This window comes from Furipterus horrens, unplaced genomic scaffold, assembly GCF_987537825.1.
Source record: "Furipterus horrens unplaced genomic scaffold, mFurHor1.1.pri manual_scaffold_1, whole genome shotgun sequence".
Classification (NCBI taxonomy): domain Eukaryota; kingdom Metazoa; phylum Chordata; class Mammalia; order Chiroptera; family Furipteridae; genus Furipterus; species Furipterus horrens.
This window is the reverse complement of record NW_028327171.1, coordinates 127,891,929-127,909,529: the sequence shown is the minus strand read 5'-3', so window position 1 is coordinate 127,909,529 and position 17,601 is coordinate 127,891,929.

Below are 17,601 nucleotides of genomic sequence, written 5' to 3'. Positions count from 1 at the left end.
GTATACATCTGGCTAAGAAAGGAAGGAATGATTATAAGTATTACATTTTTTTTCTGTCACACATCAAATTTCATTTCTTGCTCTAAAGTCAAACCTCCAGCTGAATTCACCACTCCCTCTACCCTTCTTTGTGGTTTGATAAGCAACAGATAGATTATTTACAGGCAAATATTAAGAAAGAAAAAGATCCTATTTGAAATGGCAGGAATTATAAAAAGAAAAAGACTCATGAGAACTTTTCTGTGCAGCACAGCCCCACTTTAACCCCACTCCAGCTGGGGGCCTGACATTTGTGTTTCCAGTCATCAGTAATCTGGCCCATCATCAATTGTAATTTTGAGGACAGATGTCTCTGGACACATGCAGACTGGCCCAGAAATCGTAGGGGAAAAAAAGTTGGAAAAGCTTGTGCCTATGGCAAGACCACGAAACAACTGGTACCTCAAGGCAAGTATATATTTTTAACATAACCACATTTTGTTCTAATTAATATTTATGATTTTAATGACAGATCTTTTTGATTTTTAGTAATACTTTTGTCATCATGAGAGATAAAAAGCCAATTCATATGGTCTGAGGTTGAGGATAGGAAAGAGTAAGTCTTTCATCAAATGACTTTTCAGGCAGTCACAGTTGAGACCATTACGAGGTGCTGAGGCATGCATTCCAAATGGACCTCAGTGAAAGCACTTTTGTGTACAGCAGAGACACTGAAAACTAAATAAGCAGTTTTTTCATGACCCAGGAAGAGTCCAGTATACTACCTCAGGTGCCAAGAGCAATAGATGACCTCAATGTCTTCAACATGAGCCTAGATCATTATGTTTTTTTTTTTTTAATTTAATTTATTTATTTGTTTATTTTATTTTTAGAGAGAGGGGAAAGGAGAAAGAGAGGGAGAGAAACATCACTGTGTGGTTGCCTCTCACTCACGCCCCCAACTGGAGACCTGATGTGCAACCTAGTCATGTGCCCTGACTGGGAATCGAACCAGCAACACTTGGCTCTCAGGCCGATGCTCAATCCGCTGAGCCACAGCAGCTGGGGCTTTCAACTAGGTTTTGATAATAGGAGATTTAAGCAGTGATTCCTACACCCGGAACAGTTTGCTAAGGGTTGCTATTAGTAGAAAATCAACTGAGAAATGTCATTTTGGAAATGAAACTCCTTGGTATTTTTATGCCTATTCAAAAAGATCAGAGGCATGCCATTACCAGACCTTAATTAAAACCTCCTGAGTTGCCGAACATAACCTGGATTTTTGATTTACAAAAATCACTTGTGAATCAAATTCAATCTGAAAATATACAAATGTTTTTAGCTACTGCTTTCTCCTGGAGCTATTTCTTAAAAGTTGTGAAGTTGCTACTTGTTATTGGGCTCATTTACATGAATTATGTATGTTTCAATTCTATTTCATTTGTGCCTATCCTTCCTCCCACCAGCTGTTTCATACCTAGACATTTCATCCCTGTGTGTATTCATGGTGACATTATGGTAGTCTTCTTGTGGCCCAAAGATAATGAACATTTCCAGGGTCTTTGAAAAGAGAAAAACTAGGTATCCTTTACGGCAAATTTCTAGAGGCTTGAATAACCACTAAATCTACTTAACAACTGCAAGTAAACATAAATGTGTATGCTTTGAGAGCTCAGTGATTAAAAAACAAACAAATAACAACAAATAAAACCCGTGGATTTCTTTGCCCATGGGTGTATCATGAATCCTTTAAGTGTTTATTTCTATTTTTTGTGTGTTCACTGGGGTAATATAAATAATAACAGCATTAACTTATTTAGTGTTCAATATACGACAGGAGTTATGCTATACATTTTACATAAACCATGTCATTTCTTTATTATTATCTCTATCTACACTTTCTTCCCAAATGATGAATCTGAGGTTGAGAGAAGTTAACTAACTTTCCAAAACCCATAGTTCATGATTTAATACAAGTATGCCAAAATATCTCCTTAAGCCTCTTAACCATTTTATCTATATTACTATATTTTATCTATATTACTATACCATACTTTTCTTGAAATTGTTGATCATATTATTTCAATGAAATTTTACCAAAACATATTAAGTACTTGTTATATGTAGTCACTGTCCTAGTCCCTGGAGTTACAAAATGATTAAATGAATCCCTAATACACAGACCTCATATTCTAGTAGGCAAGGAAGAAGTGAGCAGATTAATGAAATATGAGATAACACCTGTAATAAACAAGTGACTACCTGTGAACTAGAGGTGGTTCAGATAAGGGAAAGATCAACTATGTTGTGGTGCCCCAGGATGCTGACTGTGCTGGGCGCAGAGGAGTGAGGGCAAGGACATTGCAGAAGAAGGGAAAAGTACATGTAGTGGCACCTAGCGGTGAAACAGCAAAGGAGAAAGAAAAAGGACAATGATGGCATTGTTGGACCACGAAGAATGTGTAGGTGAATGATTAGGAAGGAGGTTATAAGATGATTAAGTAACAAAAAATAGAAAATCTTATAATTCAGTCTTACAACTGTGGATAGTTCCTGTAGGGCATAAGACCCATTCGTGGAATTTTAAGTAAGGGAATAATCAGAATAAGTCATACCTGGAGGATTTACAGGGCAGCTAATTGTTTACTCCCCAAAAGACTTCAGCAGGTTTTGCTCTATTGTGTTGTACTGGCAAGGATATATTCAGTGGAATTCTCTTTTATCTCAGTTGATATCTTATCAGATGTTAAGAAGGAGAAGTTCTGGCTGGAGTTTTAAAAATGGTGAAGGTCTTTTCTATATGTCTATTGAATAGATAAACTTTTGATCATTTCAATGGTTTAAGTGAATGAAATTGGGTTCTCTCCCAAGAACACCTGCTGACTGGTGCCCTGATGACTGCAGTTTATATTCTCCTGCACTTTAGTATTTTAAGAGAGAGGAAAATATTTACATATATTTATCTCCTTTTGAAGTCTATGACACTCAAATTAATCCACTTGGACCTTCAATGTCTGTCATTTATCCATAGTCTAGTTATTACCCAATTGGTAAAGAAGACTTTGGAATTTATCCTGTGACCCTCCTTTCTACTTCATTTTCCACCATGAACTTTGGCCATCTCAATGTCTTTATGTGCAACGCAAATACATACAATGATCTGGGAGTTTGTAGAAGGAAAAAAATACTTTTGACTTTATATGTAAGGGAGAGTTTCAAGTGAGACATCTCATGTCATTCTGCTCTTCCAAAGGTAAATAAAATTGTAATGGTTAAAAATTGGGGCCTAAGGAGATTTCCTAATGGGAGAAACAGTACAATGAAAAAAGGAGGGCAGAGACCCAGAAACTGTGTGACTGGATCACAGATGAAATCAGAAGGAGCAGTGAGACATAGAGCTGGGAGCACTAACCAGTTTCTATATGTTGGAAAATATTGTTTTCATGCCAAAAGAAATCTGAGCCTCATGTAACTCACAGTGGGAAGGGAGGTGAAGATGTTTAAGAAAAGAAGTAAAATGATCAAAGCATGCTTTAAAAAAGTAAATAAATTTTCTTTCTTTAGGATGGGAAAGAGGATGGAGAGAGGGAAGAAATAGATTGCAAATTGCTGCTGACCCCTTTGTTTACAGACAAGATTGTGGATAATATTTCCTAGGGAGATGAGCATAAAAGAGAAGGGGTGCAGTGTCTATAACCACATCTCACGGAATGCTAGTAATTACTGAGTAGGCAAACTTGAGAAGATGTGGCTGGAGAAGGAAAAAAAAAACCAGGCGGATGCTTTTCTTTTCTTTTTATGTTTTATTTTTAAATTTAATCTTTTTTTATTGCCATTTAGTCCCCCTATACCTCCTCCTCACAGCAATCACCACACTATTGTCCATGTCCATGAGTCCTTTTTCCTTTTTGTGCAATCCCTCTACCCCTAACTCTGCCCCCTGCCTGCCACTATCTGTCATCTGCATGCCTTCCATGTGTCTGTCTCTATTTTGCTTGTTAGATCAGTTTGTTCATTAGATTCCACACATGAGTGAAATCATATGGTGCTTGTCTTTCTCTAACTGGCTTATTTCACTTAGCATAATGTTCTCTAGGTCCATCCATACTGTTGCAAAGGGTAAAATTTTCTTCTTTTTCATGGCTAAGTGGAATTCCATTGTGTAAATGGCCCATATTTGTTTTATCCACTCATCTACTGATGGACACTCAAAAAATTAAAAGTAGATCTGCATTTTGACCTACAGATCTCACTTCTAGCAATATATCCAAATGAACCCAAAACAATAATTTGAAAGAACATAAGCATCACTATGTTAATTGCAGTGTTATTTACAATCACCAAGGTATGGAAGCAGCCCAGGAGGATACTTTGTAATGGCAAGCAAAAGGAGATGCTTTGGGTGGAAAGTCAATAGTGCTAAATGCAGACAAGAGTTCAAATAGGATGTGGGTTAGAGTACAGCAATCAGCTTTAGTACCATGGAGTCATTGATGGCATTAGTCAGTTACTTGTTTGTTTGTTTGCTAGTTTGATTGAGGACAGACAGAATCCAGGTTGAATTTGGTTGAGGACAGTGCATGAAACTGGGAAAGGCACAGAGAGATTTTGTAATAGGTACTATTGGTAATAATTAGGAGGAGACATGAATTCAAATCCCGATTCCCAACTGACTATTTGCGACTTGTCTTCTCTGAATTTTAGTTTCCTCACAGTGTATAAGGAAATGAAAACCAATGGGTTTGTATATAGAATAAATAAGACTATACATATAAATTATTGGATGAAAAGAGCTTTACCTGTGCTTGACCTAAGTACTCAAAAATGGTGGCAATTATAATACTGTTTGAACTTGAAAATGGTGAAATATTGGAGGAAATGGTGATAAGTGTAAAAAATTACAGTTTTGTTTTGACTGAGAATAAAACGTCCTTTAAGAGAAATGGGAAAATCAAGAAAGGATAATCTCGCTTCAAGGAGAAGAGGATACTTTAGATTTGTATTTTCCCCCCTTTTTAAAAATCGAGGTAAAATATACACAGAGTGAAATGAAAAGATATTTTACAGTTTTTTGAGTTTTAAAAGATTACATCATGTGATTAAAAAGTCATTAAAGATGCACACAATTTTTACTACTCCAGAAAATTTTATCTTCCTTTATAGTCGATTTTTCTACCACCACCCTAAGAAGCAATTACTGTTTGATTTCTATAACCATAGATTAGTTCTTCCTATACTAGAATTTCTGCAGTCACACAATATATACGTTTTTTTGGTTCTGGCTTCTTTCAGCATAATGTTTTTGGGATTTATCTATATCGTTTTGTGCACTGGTAGTTTTTTTTATTATTACTAGGTTTGAATATATTTAATATACCACAGAATACTTTGTTTTAAAATCTACCTGTCATAGTCACCCTGGTTTCCAGTTTTAGGATATTATAAATAAAACTTCTATGAATACTTTTGTACAAGTCTTGCTGTGTAAGAAATTTTTATATACCTTATGTAGATAGACCTCTATTTTTTTTCTAGAAACTTTATAATTTAACTTTTATGTTTGTCTCTTATTAATTATAGATTTAATAATTACATACAGTTACATTTAAGCACAGATGTTCATTTTTTTCTATATCGTGTGCTTCAGTGCAATATTTGAACAATTTGCTAAGCCATTTAATTGCATTAATATTTTTCTCTTCATTTTTGGGGTTTCAGGAATGTGACTAAGAGGTATCTAGATATGGTTTTATTTTACTTGGATTTTATTGTGCTTTTCTCTCTCTCTCTTTATATATATAACATTTTAAGCCACCATTACTTCAAATGCTTGTTTTCATGCCAATCCCTTTTCCTTTTGGACTTTAGTTAGATATTTGTAAGTCTGTGCAGTGTTGTTTGACTAGTCATTTAGTCTCTGTTAATATTCTAAAGCTTTTTTCCCCCTCTGAACATCAATTTTATAATTTCTAGTTTCTCTCCTGCAATTTACTGATTGTTTCTTCTCCAGTATCCTGTCTTTTGTTAAACCCATAAGATAATTTTATATTTCATATGTTATATTCTCCAGTTCTAGAATTTCCATTTCATTTTTTTATTTTATTAATTTTCCAAGAACCTTTATCTGCTCATTGATTATGTTATTTTCAAAAATTTTGAACATATTTACATCAGGTGTTTTAAAATTATTCCATGCTTATTCCAATATCTGTGCCTTCTCTGGACCTGTCCCTACTGGCATTTTTTTCTCTTGGTTATAAAAGAAACTAAAGAATTTTATCGTCACAAGAATTCTGACATAAATATTGTCTTCACTGAGTTGACACACTCATAAGCAAATTTGACGTGCCCCAGTATCACTAAATTTTTCCAATTTTTTAAAATTTAATAGATCACTGATAATAATTCCAACATAAATTAATGTAGAATAGAAACCTCAGCTATTATGCAGGGAAATAAGATGATAACACATGATAATAAAAAACAAAGATGCCTGATTATTTGGATTTAAACTCTGCTTTATCTTACTAAACCGAGAGTGCTGAGGTTCAAAGAGTAGCATGACATTGAATAAATGTTATTTTGACAGAATGTGTTGAACCTGTAAGTTTAGAAGTAGAAGAAGGGAGGAAGAAGTAGGAACACTTTTAATGAGTTTATGCCAGAGATGGACACCAAAGCAAGGCTACTCCATTCTCATGCTCTTCTCTGATCTCTTCTCCCAACTTACCTTTTTACATTAGAAGATTTTTTGTTATAGCAAAGAATTTACATTTTCCTTATAGAGTCCTTTGAAAACTTTTTCAGAGCAGTTAATCAACATTGGACCTAACTGATTTTATATAGCATTTATATATTAATTTATTCAGTATTCAATAGATACCTAATATGCACTTGACACTCTAATAGACATTATGTTAAGTGGAGACAGACATAGTTTCCACCTTCATGCAGTTTAGAGATTAGTTTGTGTATTCTTTCATGATGTCAACTTGAGGGTTGTATAGGTGCCACCAGCTCCCCTAATAAACCACCTTGTTTTCTGATTCCTAGACCCAAACTCCTGATAGAAGCTTCTCATTCTTACACTGATATTCCATAATCTTTCCATCTTGTGTGTGTGTGTGTGTGTGTGTGTGTTTCTGAAGGAATGAGGATAGAAATAGGGTTCTATAGGTACCATAGTACTCTGGATGTAGTTTTATAATTGTTTTTATCCTTCTGTTTTAAAGGGATTGGGAGGAGACTGGCTCTTATCAATTTATGGTATTTTGCACATATAACACTGTAGGATTCCATTTCAGGTTTAATGATAGTATAAGCAGTATACTGAAAAACAGCCAATAACATCCATCTCTTTAAATAAGTATGCTGCAGGGCTGAAATAACTTTGGCTTTATTGCTTTTAGACTTCATGAAGTCTGGGTTAAGCTCTTGGCTATGTTACATCTGAGAAATACAGACCGCATTTCACCTGTTCCACACTACAGCTGCCGTTTTATTTGGAAACTTGATGAGGGCTTTAAGTTCTGAATTTGTGTTGATCCTAATGCAAATAAATGGCATCATTACTTCATAGTTGGGAGTGCCACTAATCCAGACCTTAAAATTAAGGGTTATCTTGTTGATTGGAGGAAAATTAAGGCAATCAACTTTCAATGCTTTTATAAATGAGATTGAGCACTTAAAAATCATTTTCAAACTGGCTTTAAAGGTAGATGACTAGAAAATCAGTAGCAATAATATATGCTCATAGAAATAAAATGATCTATATTTATTTTTAAGACTGTTTTCTTCTGTTGTTTGGGCTGAGTTTATTAATATGGGGTTTAAAAGTAATCATATAAAATATTGAACATATTTTAATAGGCGAATATATACTGTATATGTTGGTGGTAGTTAATATAAGTAGAGCCATGAAAAGTTGAATTTTCCAAAAAAAAGAAAAGATGATATAGAATCAACACACCTTATGTAAATTCATGAGATCAAAGGTTTTCCTGTGAAACTAGAGGTACAGAGGATTCAATCCTATGCTGGTATTTAATACAGTGTGTGTATTCGTCGTCGGCAGCCGTCTGTCTCGAGAGACGATGGTGTAGCTTCTTAAGAGTCTATCTGCACCGCCGAGAATGGCTGTGCAGTCCGACTCGGGAGTGACACGGTATCTGTCTCCTCCCGTGTTGAATCGACATCTTGCGATGACGCTGGAGTGTCTTCTCCAGTGAAGCTGAAGCTACAGAGCCTGGGCAGGGTGATATGGAGGGTCTGCTGTTGCCCAAGCAGCAGACCCCCCCTCTCTTCGCAGCTGAAGGGTCCAAGGGAAAGACGGAGTCAATACAGCTTGGCTTCAGGTGCGCCGCAGGAGTTGCCGGTGTTGACTACAACGTCAAACCGCCTTAGGGACTCCGGCTCCGGATTTTCTGTCGGGGTTTACTCCCTTAGCCTTTCCCCTGAAGAGGTATGCCGCAAGGCAGCGGAGGTTTTTTGGAGTCAGAGTTTTCCTTCTCTGAGTGTGTGTATTAACTTATGAAATATTAGGAGATTGACCTCAGAAATTATCTAAGCTCAATACTGAAATACATATTACTCCTTCTCTAATCACCAACCACCATCATCATCCTGGGTCCATTTACTGAATCTCATTGTGTGCCAGAGACATGCTGTGTTGGGTGCTATTTAGTATGAAGTAGGCTATCAATACCTTTTGTGAACTAAACTTTGTGTTATCCTACACTATACTGTGTGTTTGGGGGCAGATCTGAAGAAAACTAGTACTTGGGATGTGTTTTGAACTGTTAACAACATAAGTAAAATGTGTAGTGTCATACACAATTGGGGAAGTTAATTGTTACATTTTATTAACATAGAATGATGTACGGGGTAAAAATTTACAAAGTTCTTTCATAATTCAGTATATGTCTGGGAACACAAACCTGGCCACTGCAAGACAATGCTTATGGTATTATTTTCTTTTATGTTTGAGATGGACTTGTAAGGAACTCTAAAAGCAATATAATTAATTGGAAATTGCATACATGTGAGTTTTGATTTTATTCAAATAAAACTTTTAACACTAATCTGATACATATTTAATGAGATATGTGGTTATTAGTGTGCTACATTGTAAATCTGAAAAATCGTAGCAGAAAAGTACACCCTAGATAGTCCTCATTGACTTGCCACCTAGCTCCTGTGCCAGATAAATCTTTGCTGTGTGTGTAATCATAGCCATAGGGGTAGGAAAAACGATGCCCATTTTTTCAAGTTTACTGAATACCAGATATTATACTACATACTTAAGGTACATATATAATTTAATTTTAATAAAAACCCAGTGAGATAGTTAACTGCAATTTTCAGAAGAAAAGACATTGAGGCTGAAGACTTGAAAATGAGGGCAGCGTAATATGAAAAGGTCATGCAATCTGGAATCAGACTCAGCTTCAACTCATGATCTTGGGAAAATTACTTAACTCCTCTGCATCATAGGTTCTTAAGGCATAACATAGGATTACTATTGTATCTGTTACAGTAATTCATGAAGACAAATATAATACTAGAACATAGGAAGACATTTGTAAATGTTGGTCCCTTCCTTCCTCCATTTCTGGGACCCAGCTTCATAACTGCAGAGTTAATATTGCCCTGAGCAGTGTTCATTCTGGCTTCCATGAGGAAAAAAGGAACAGTGGCCAGTAATTTTATATATTAGTCAAAGAATGTGGGTGGGAACAGGAAGCCTATGCATTTTTCTTTATCATTTTCTCCCAGCAGAGTCCCAGTTGTTTTTATGATGTATCTGTGCAAATTAGGGAAAACTAGCAATTCCAAGCAGACACAGCTCAATGAAAGACGGGTTGGTGACCACATGGCCTCTTAGTGTGAAAAGTAATGCATGTTGGAGGTCCCCAAGATCATCCCTAGCCTTGATGACTTGCTGGAAGGACTTTGGCTATGATTTATTACAAAAAAAGGATACAGAGCAAAATTAGCCAAGGGAAGGGCACATGGAGCAAAAGTCCCTGCTTTTCATGACTTTGAATATTTTTTATCAATCTCTTCTAGCCTGCAAAGTTTCTTTTGAGAAATCAGCTGACATTCATATGGGAACACTTCTGTAGGTAACTGCTTTTCTCTTGCTGCTCTTAGGATTCTCTCTTTATCTCTAATTTTTGGCATTTTAATTATAATTTGTCTTGGAGTGGACCTCTTTGCAGCCATTCTCTTTGGGACTCTCTGTGCTTCCTGGACTTCCTTGTCTATTTCCTTCACCAAATTAGGGAAGTTTTTTTTTCATTATTTTTTCCAATAGATTTCCAATTTCTTGCTCTTTCCCTTCTCCTGGCACTCCTATGATGCAAATGTTGGAACACTTGAAGTTCTCCCAGAGGCTGCTTACACTATCCTCATTTTTTTGGTTTCTTTTTTCTTCTTGCCATTCTTTTTCTAAATGTAATATTTATTGTATTTTTTTCCATTATCATTTAGTCTCCTTATACCCCCTCACCCCACAAACACCACACTGTTGTTAATGTCCATGAGTCTTTTTTCCTTTCTGCTCAGTCCCTCCACCCCTTAACCCTCCCCACTAACTGTCATCTGCTCTCCATCTATTAGTCTGTCCTTATTTTCCTTGTTAGTTCAGTTTTCTCATTAGAGTCCACATATTAGTGAAAAAATATGGTATTTTTCTTTCTCTGTCTGGCTTATTTCACTTAACATAATTTTCTCCAGGTCCATCCATACAGTTGCAAAAAGTAAAACTTTCTTCCTTTAATGGCCAAGTAATATTCCATTGTGTAAATGTCCCATAGTTATTTTATACACTCATCTACCGATGGATACTTAGGCTGCTTTCATATCTTGGATATTGTAAATAACACTGCAATGAACATAGGGGTGTTTATATTCTTTTGAATTAGTGTTTTGGGTTCCTTTGCATATATTCCCAGAAGTGGGGTCACTGGGTCAAAAGACAGATCCATATTTAATTTTCTGGGGCATCTCCATACTGCTTTCCACAGTAGCTGTACCAATCTGCATTCTCACCGACAGTGAAAAAGTTTTCTCATTTATCTGCATCCTTACCAGTAATTGTTGTTTGCTGATTTATTGATGATAACCATTCTTACAGGTGCGAGGTGATATCTCATTGTGGATTTAACTTGCATTTCTCTGATGATTGATGTTGAGTATCTTTTCCTGTCTATTGGCCATCTATGTCCTCTTTGGAGAAGTGTCTATTCAGGTCCTTTGCCCATTTTTAAATTGGGTTGTTTGGTATTTTGGTGCTGAGTTTTGTAAGTTCTTTATAAATTTTGGATATTAACCCCTTATCAGATATATTGGCAAATATGTTCTCCCATTCCATGGGTTATCTTTTATTTTGTTGATAATTTCCTTTGCTGTGCAAAAACTTTTTAGTTTGATGTAGTCCCATTTGTCATTTTTTTTCCTTTGTTTCCCTTACCTGGGGGGATACATCTAATAAAATATTGGTGCAAGCAATGACCAACATTTTGCTGCCTAAGTTTCCTTCTGATTTTTATGGTTTTGGATCTAACATTTAAGTCTTTAATCCACTTTGAATTTATTCTTCTGTGTGGTATAAGAAGGTGGTCTCATTTTATTTTTCTGGCCTTAACTCTCCAATTTTCCCCACACCATTTATTGAATGGACTATTTGTAACCCAGTGTATGTACTTAATTCCTCTGTCAAATATTAATTGAGTATAAAGGTGTGGATTTATTTCTGGGCTCTCTATTCTGTTCCCTTGATCCATGTGTCTGTTTTTATGCCAGTACCAGCTGTTTTGATTATAGCCTTGTAGTATAGTTTGATATTAGGTAGCATAATTCCTTCTACTTAGTTCTTCTTTCTCAGGATCATTTTTGCTATGTGGGGCCTTTTGGGGTTTCATTTAAATGATTGAAATATTCTATATCTGGGAAATAGGTCATTAGAATCTTGATAGGAATTGCATGTATCTACAGATTGCTTTGGGTAGTATAGACATTTTAATGATGTTAATTCTTCCTATCCATGAACATGGCATGTGCTTCCACTTCTCTAATTTTTCTTAAGTGTCTTATAATTATCTGAGTACAGGTCTTCCACATACTTGGTTAGGTTTATTTCTAGTTATTTTATTCTTTTTGTAGCAATTGTAAATGGGATTGTTTTCTTAATTTTCCTTTCTGTTAGTTTGTTATTGGCATATAAAAATGCAACTGATTTCTGGATATTAATTTTGCATCTGCTACTTTACTGAACTCATTTATCAGTTCTAGTAGTTTCTTGGTGGAATCTTTGGGATTCTCAAGGTACAGTATTATGTCATCTTCAAATAATGACCATTTTATTTCTTCCTTTTCAATTTTGATGGGTTTTATTTCTTTTCTTGTCTGATTGCTGTGGCTAAGACTTCTGGTACTATGTTGAATGAGAGGTGAAAGCATAAATCCCTGACTTATTTGTGATTTTAAGGGTATCACTTGTAGTTTTTGAGCCTTTAGCATTATGCTGGCTTGGGTTTGTCATATATGACCTTTATTATGTTTAGGTATGTTCCCTCTTCCCACTTTGCTGAGTGTTTTTTATCGTAAGTGGATGATGGATATTAGCAAATGCTTTTTCTGCATCTATTGATATGATCATGTGGTTTTTGTCCTTCATTTTGTTTATGTGGTGAATCTCATTTATTGATTTGTGAATGTTGAACCAACCTTGCATTCCCAGAATAAAGCCCGCTTATTTATGGTGTAAGATCTTTTGATGCATTCCTGTATTCAGTTTGCTAATATTTTGTTGAGGATTTTAGTGTCTACATTCATCAGAGATACTGGCCTGTAATTTTTATTTTTATGTAGTGTCTTTATCTGGTTTTGATATTAGAATAATGGTGGTCTCATAAAATGAGTTTGGGAGCCTTTTCTCCTTTTGAATTTTTGAAATAATTTGAGACAGAGAGGTACTATTTCTTCTTGGAATGTTTGGTAAAATTCACCTTTGAAGCCATCTGATCCAGGGCTTTTGTTTTTTAGGAGTTTGTTGATTACTGCTTCATTTCACTAGGTGTAATTTTTCTATTCAGATTCTCTGATTCTTCCTGATTTAGTTTTGGAAGAGTATATGTTTCTAGGAATTTATTCATTTTGCCCAGGTTTTCCAGTTTGATGGCATATAATTGTTCTTAACATTTTCTTACAATCCTTTGTATTTCTTTGGTGTTTGTGTTATTTCTCCTCTTCCATTTCTGATTTTATTTATTTGGGTCCTTTCCTTTCTTTTCTTGATGAATCTGGTTAAACATTGGTTAATCTTGTTTCTCTTTTCAAGAACCAGCTCTTGAATTCATTGATATTTTGTATCTTTTTGTAAACTTTATTTTATTTATTTCTTCTCTGATCTTTATTGCTTCCTTCCATCTGCTCACTCACTTTGGGCTTTGTTGTTCTTTTTCAAGTTCTTTTAAGAATAAAGTTAGATTGTTTGAGTTTTTTCTTTTTCTTTTCTTTTTTTTTTTTAGTTAGGCCTGTAATGCTACAAATTTCTCTCTTAGGATTGCTTTACCAGTGTCCCACAGACTTTAGATTGTTGTGAACTCATTTTTATTTGTTTCAAGGTATCTTTTAATTTCTCCTTTTATCTCTTTGTTGACCTATTCATTGTTTAGTGACATGTTATTTAATTCCCTTGTCTTGGCATGTTTTTCAATGTTATTCTTGTGACTGATTTCTAGTTTCATAGCATTTTGGTCAGAGAGGATGCTCGATATGATTGCAGTCTTCTTACATTTGTTTTGTGTCCTAACATGTGGTCTATCCTGGAAAACATTTCATATGCACTTGAAAAACACGAATATTCTGATGCTTCTAGATGAAATGCTCTGAAGATATAAATTAAATTCATTTGTACTAGTATATCAGTTACGGACGTTGTCTCCTTGTTGATTTTATGCCTGGAAGATCTATCCATTGAAGTCAATAGGGTGTTAAAATCTCCAGCTATGACTGTATTTCTGTCAGTCTCTCCATTTATGTGCATCAAAATATGCTTCATATATTTAGGTGTTTCTATGGTGGGTGCATAAATATTTACTTGGGTTATATACTCTTGTTGGATTGTTTCCTTTATCTTTATGTAGTGTCCTTTGCCTTGCTTTTAAAGTCTATTTTGTTGGATATAAGTACTGTTACCACAGGGTTTTATTCCTTTTCTATTTGCATGAAATATCTTTTTCCAACCCTTTACTTTTAGTCTATGTGCATTTTTCTATATGAGGCAGTAAGCCTATGGCTCTTGTTTTTTTATTCATTCAACTACCTTATGTCTTTTGGTTAGAGCATTTAAGCCCTTTATATTTCATGTGATTATTGATAGATACGTACGTAGTGCCATTTTACTGTTACACTGTTTTCCTTTTTCTTTTTCTTTTTTTCTTCTTCTTCTTAAAGCAAGCTCTTTAGCATTTTCTTTGCAGTGCTTATTTGATGTTAACAAAATCCGTTAGCTTTTTCTTGTCTGGAAAGCTCTCTATTTATCCTTTGATTTTAAATGATAACCTTGCTGGGTAAAGTAGCCTTGGTTGTAGTTCCTTGCTTTTCATCACCTTGCATATTTTACATCACTCCTTTCTGGCCTAAATTGTTTCAGTTAAGTAATAATATGCCAGTGTAATTAGTGTTTCCTTGTAGGTAACCACCTGCTTTTCTCTTGCAACTTTTAGAATTTTTCCCCTTATCTTTAGCCTTGTCATGTTAATTTTGATGTATCTTGGCATAGGCCTCTCTGGCTACAACTTGTTTGGGACTCTATGAGCTTCCTGGATTTGTGTGTTTTTTTCCTTCACCAAATTAGGAAAGTTTTAGTTCATTACTTTTTTAAATATGATCTTGATCCCTTGCTCATCCTCTTCTTCTGGTGTCCCTATGATATGAATGTTGTTACACTTCATGTTGTCCAAAATGTTTCTTAAGCTCTCCTCATTTTTTTAAAATTCTTTTTTTCTTTGTGTTGCTCTGCCTGGGTGTTATTTTCTACCTTGTTTTCCAAATCCTTGATTCAGTCCTCTGCTTTATCTAAGCTACTGTTTATTCCTTCCAGTGTATTATCAATTTTAGATATTACATTCTTTATTTCTGATTGGTCCTTTTTATGGTTTCTATGTTTTTTTTTTCCTGCTATTGAGTATCCTTATAATTATTACTCTAAGCTCTCTATCTGATAAATTGTTTGCCTCTGCTTCATCTATTTCTTCTCCTGGAGACTTCTCATGTTCTTTCATTTGGGGTTTGCTTCTTTGTCTTCCTATTTTGGCTTCTCTGTTGTATTTTCCATCTTAGTTGTTAAACTGATCAGTGATATAGTCTCAAACTGTAATCATCTGTCTGTCTTAAGAATCACAGGGTAGGGCAGAGTAATTCCTTGGGGTGGGGCTATTGCTTCCCCAGAGGCTAATGCCACTTTGAGGGGAGTAATCTGTCTCAGAAAGATGGCTTCTTCAGTATGGGGAGTGACTTAGCACAGGGATCCCCATAGCTATTCTTTCAGTTCTCTCCCAGAGCCATCAACCTCAGACTCTCCTTAAGCATCTCTAGTCCATTCTTCCCTCTCTCTTCTGGAGCCTGGGATAAGTGGATATAAATTAAGTATTGTGTGTTTGCCTTAAGACACAGTACCCAACATTTTGACACCAGGTACTGGATGCATGGAGGACAATTTTTCAATGGACCACTATTGGGGTGGATGACTTCATAGCCTGTCACCAGATGCAGCTTACTTGTCACTTGCCACTCATTGAAAGGGTTTTTATATGATTCTGTAAGCAATTGATTTATTATAGTCTCTGTGCAGTCAAACCTCTCTGCTAATGACAATCTGTATTTTCAGCCACTTCTCAGCACTAGTATCACTGCCTCAGCTCAACCTCAGATCATCAGGCATTAGATTCTCATAAGAGCACAAACCTCACTGTTAACTGTGCATGTAAGGGATCTAGGCTGTGTGTTCTATGCATGCACAGTTCACAGTAGGGTTAGTGCTCTTATGAAAATGTAATGCCACTGCTGATCTTATGGGTAGTGGCTTCAGGTGGTAATGTGAGTGATGGGAAGCAGCTGTAAATGCAGATGGAGATCATTCATCTGCTGCTCACCTTCCATTGTGTAGCCTGGTTGCTAACAGGCCATGGACTGGTGCTGGTCTGTGGCCCAGGTGTTGGGGACCCTGGCTTTAAGAGGCTCTCTACATCTCTAGCTGTCTCTCCCAGGCAGAAAGGAACCCAGTTTTTCAGAGCTTGATGTTATCTGGGTTTCTTTCTGGCTCTGGTGCTATAGACTTGGGAGCTGAGCTTGGGATTTAGACCCTGCACTTCTCAGGAGAGACCCCCTGGCCACTTAAATATCCCTCTGGGATGTCAGCTGCTACCCATGGGAGCCCAGCCAGCCTTCACATACCTCTTCCACACTCCCTATCAGTCTTGTTGTGTTGAAGTGATTTCTTCTGTCTGTCCTTGCTTATAACACTTCTCTCCAGCTAGCATTCAGTTGGTTATTCAGGATGATTTCTCTATAATTTAGTTGTAATTCCAGATTGGCCCTGGGAGGAGGTTAGTGTAGCTTCCATTTACTTCTCTGTCATCTACCAAATTTATCTTATACTTAAAATTCTATGGCCCTTTAGCAACTATTATTTATGTTATACCACTTCCACCACTTAGTTTTTGTTAGACTACTCTTCAGTAAGCAGCACTATGAGGTAGTTAGGATTGTGATTCAATAGTTGAGGCTCAGTCTAGTGAAGTAAGCATGTTGGAGCAAGTTGTTGGAAAGTTTTGGATCAAAACACAGATTTGTGATTCCTTGAATGTGTATCCTTGCTGTGAAATTAACTTAATTCCATAAAAGTATGTTCTTGTAATGAGTCATAACAGATAGGCAGTCTTAGTCCAATTACAGAGAGCCCTTACTTAAGACCCACTATAACAATAGCAAGCCCAGTGGAGTTCTAAACAAGGGGTTTACTGGCATGGTCAGATTTCAGAGGTCTGGGTTAAATTAGTCAAAGTTGCCAACTACTCTAGGGTGACTAGAAACTAACAACGTCAATGAGAAGTACAATCCAGTACCGATGATCAAGACCCAAGAAACTATCTGGTCAGCAAGTCAAAATTAATAAGTGAGGAGAGAGGTAGAAGAATTCAAGGAATGATGGATGGACATATTTAGGAATGAAGTTTCAAATGAGGAGCAGAGTCAAAAACAAAGAGAAAGAAACCTAATTATTTGTGAAAGTTTGGATGTCCACTCTTCTTATCTAACTCTAGCCTATTATAACCCAGATTGTCTTCCTTTTGTTTGGATATGAGTTATCTGGTAGGTAGGTGGGTTTTCTGTTTTGAAATTGCTATTTGTTACAAACGAGGCTTAACTCATTCAGGTTTCATTCACTTTCTCACAAATGTTAAAATAACCATTTGTGCAGGAGAGTTGATTTTATAAAGACATCACACTATAAAAGATATTTAGTATTCAATAAAACTTTCAGTCCTTTACCCTAATGTTGTGTCTTAATATATTGATTCAAGTCTCATTGGATATATGAGACACAGGTTCCAT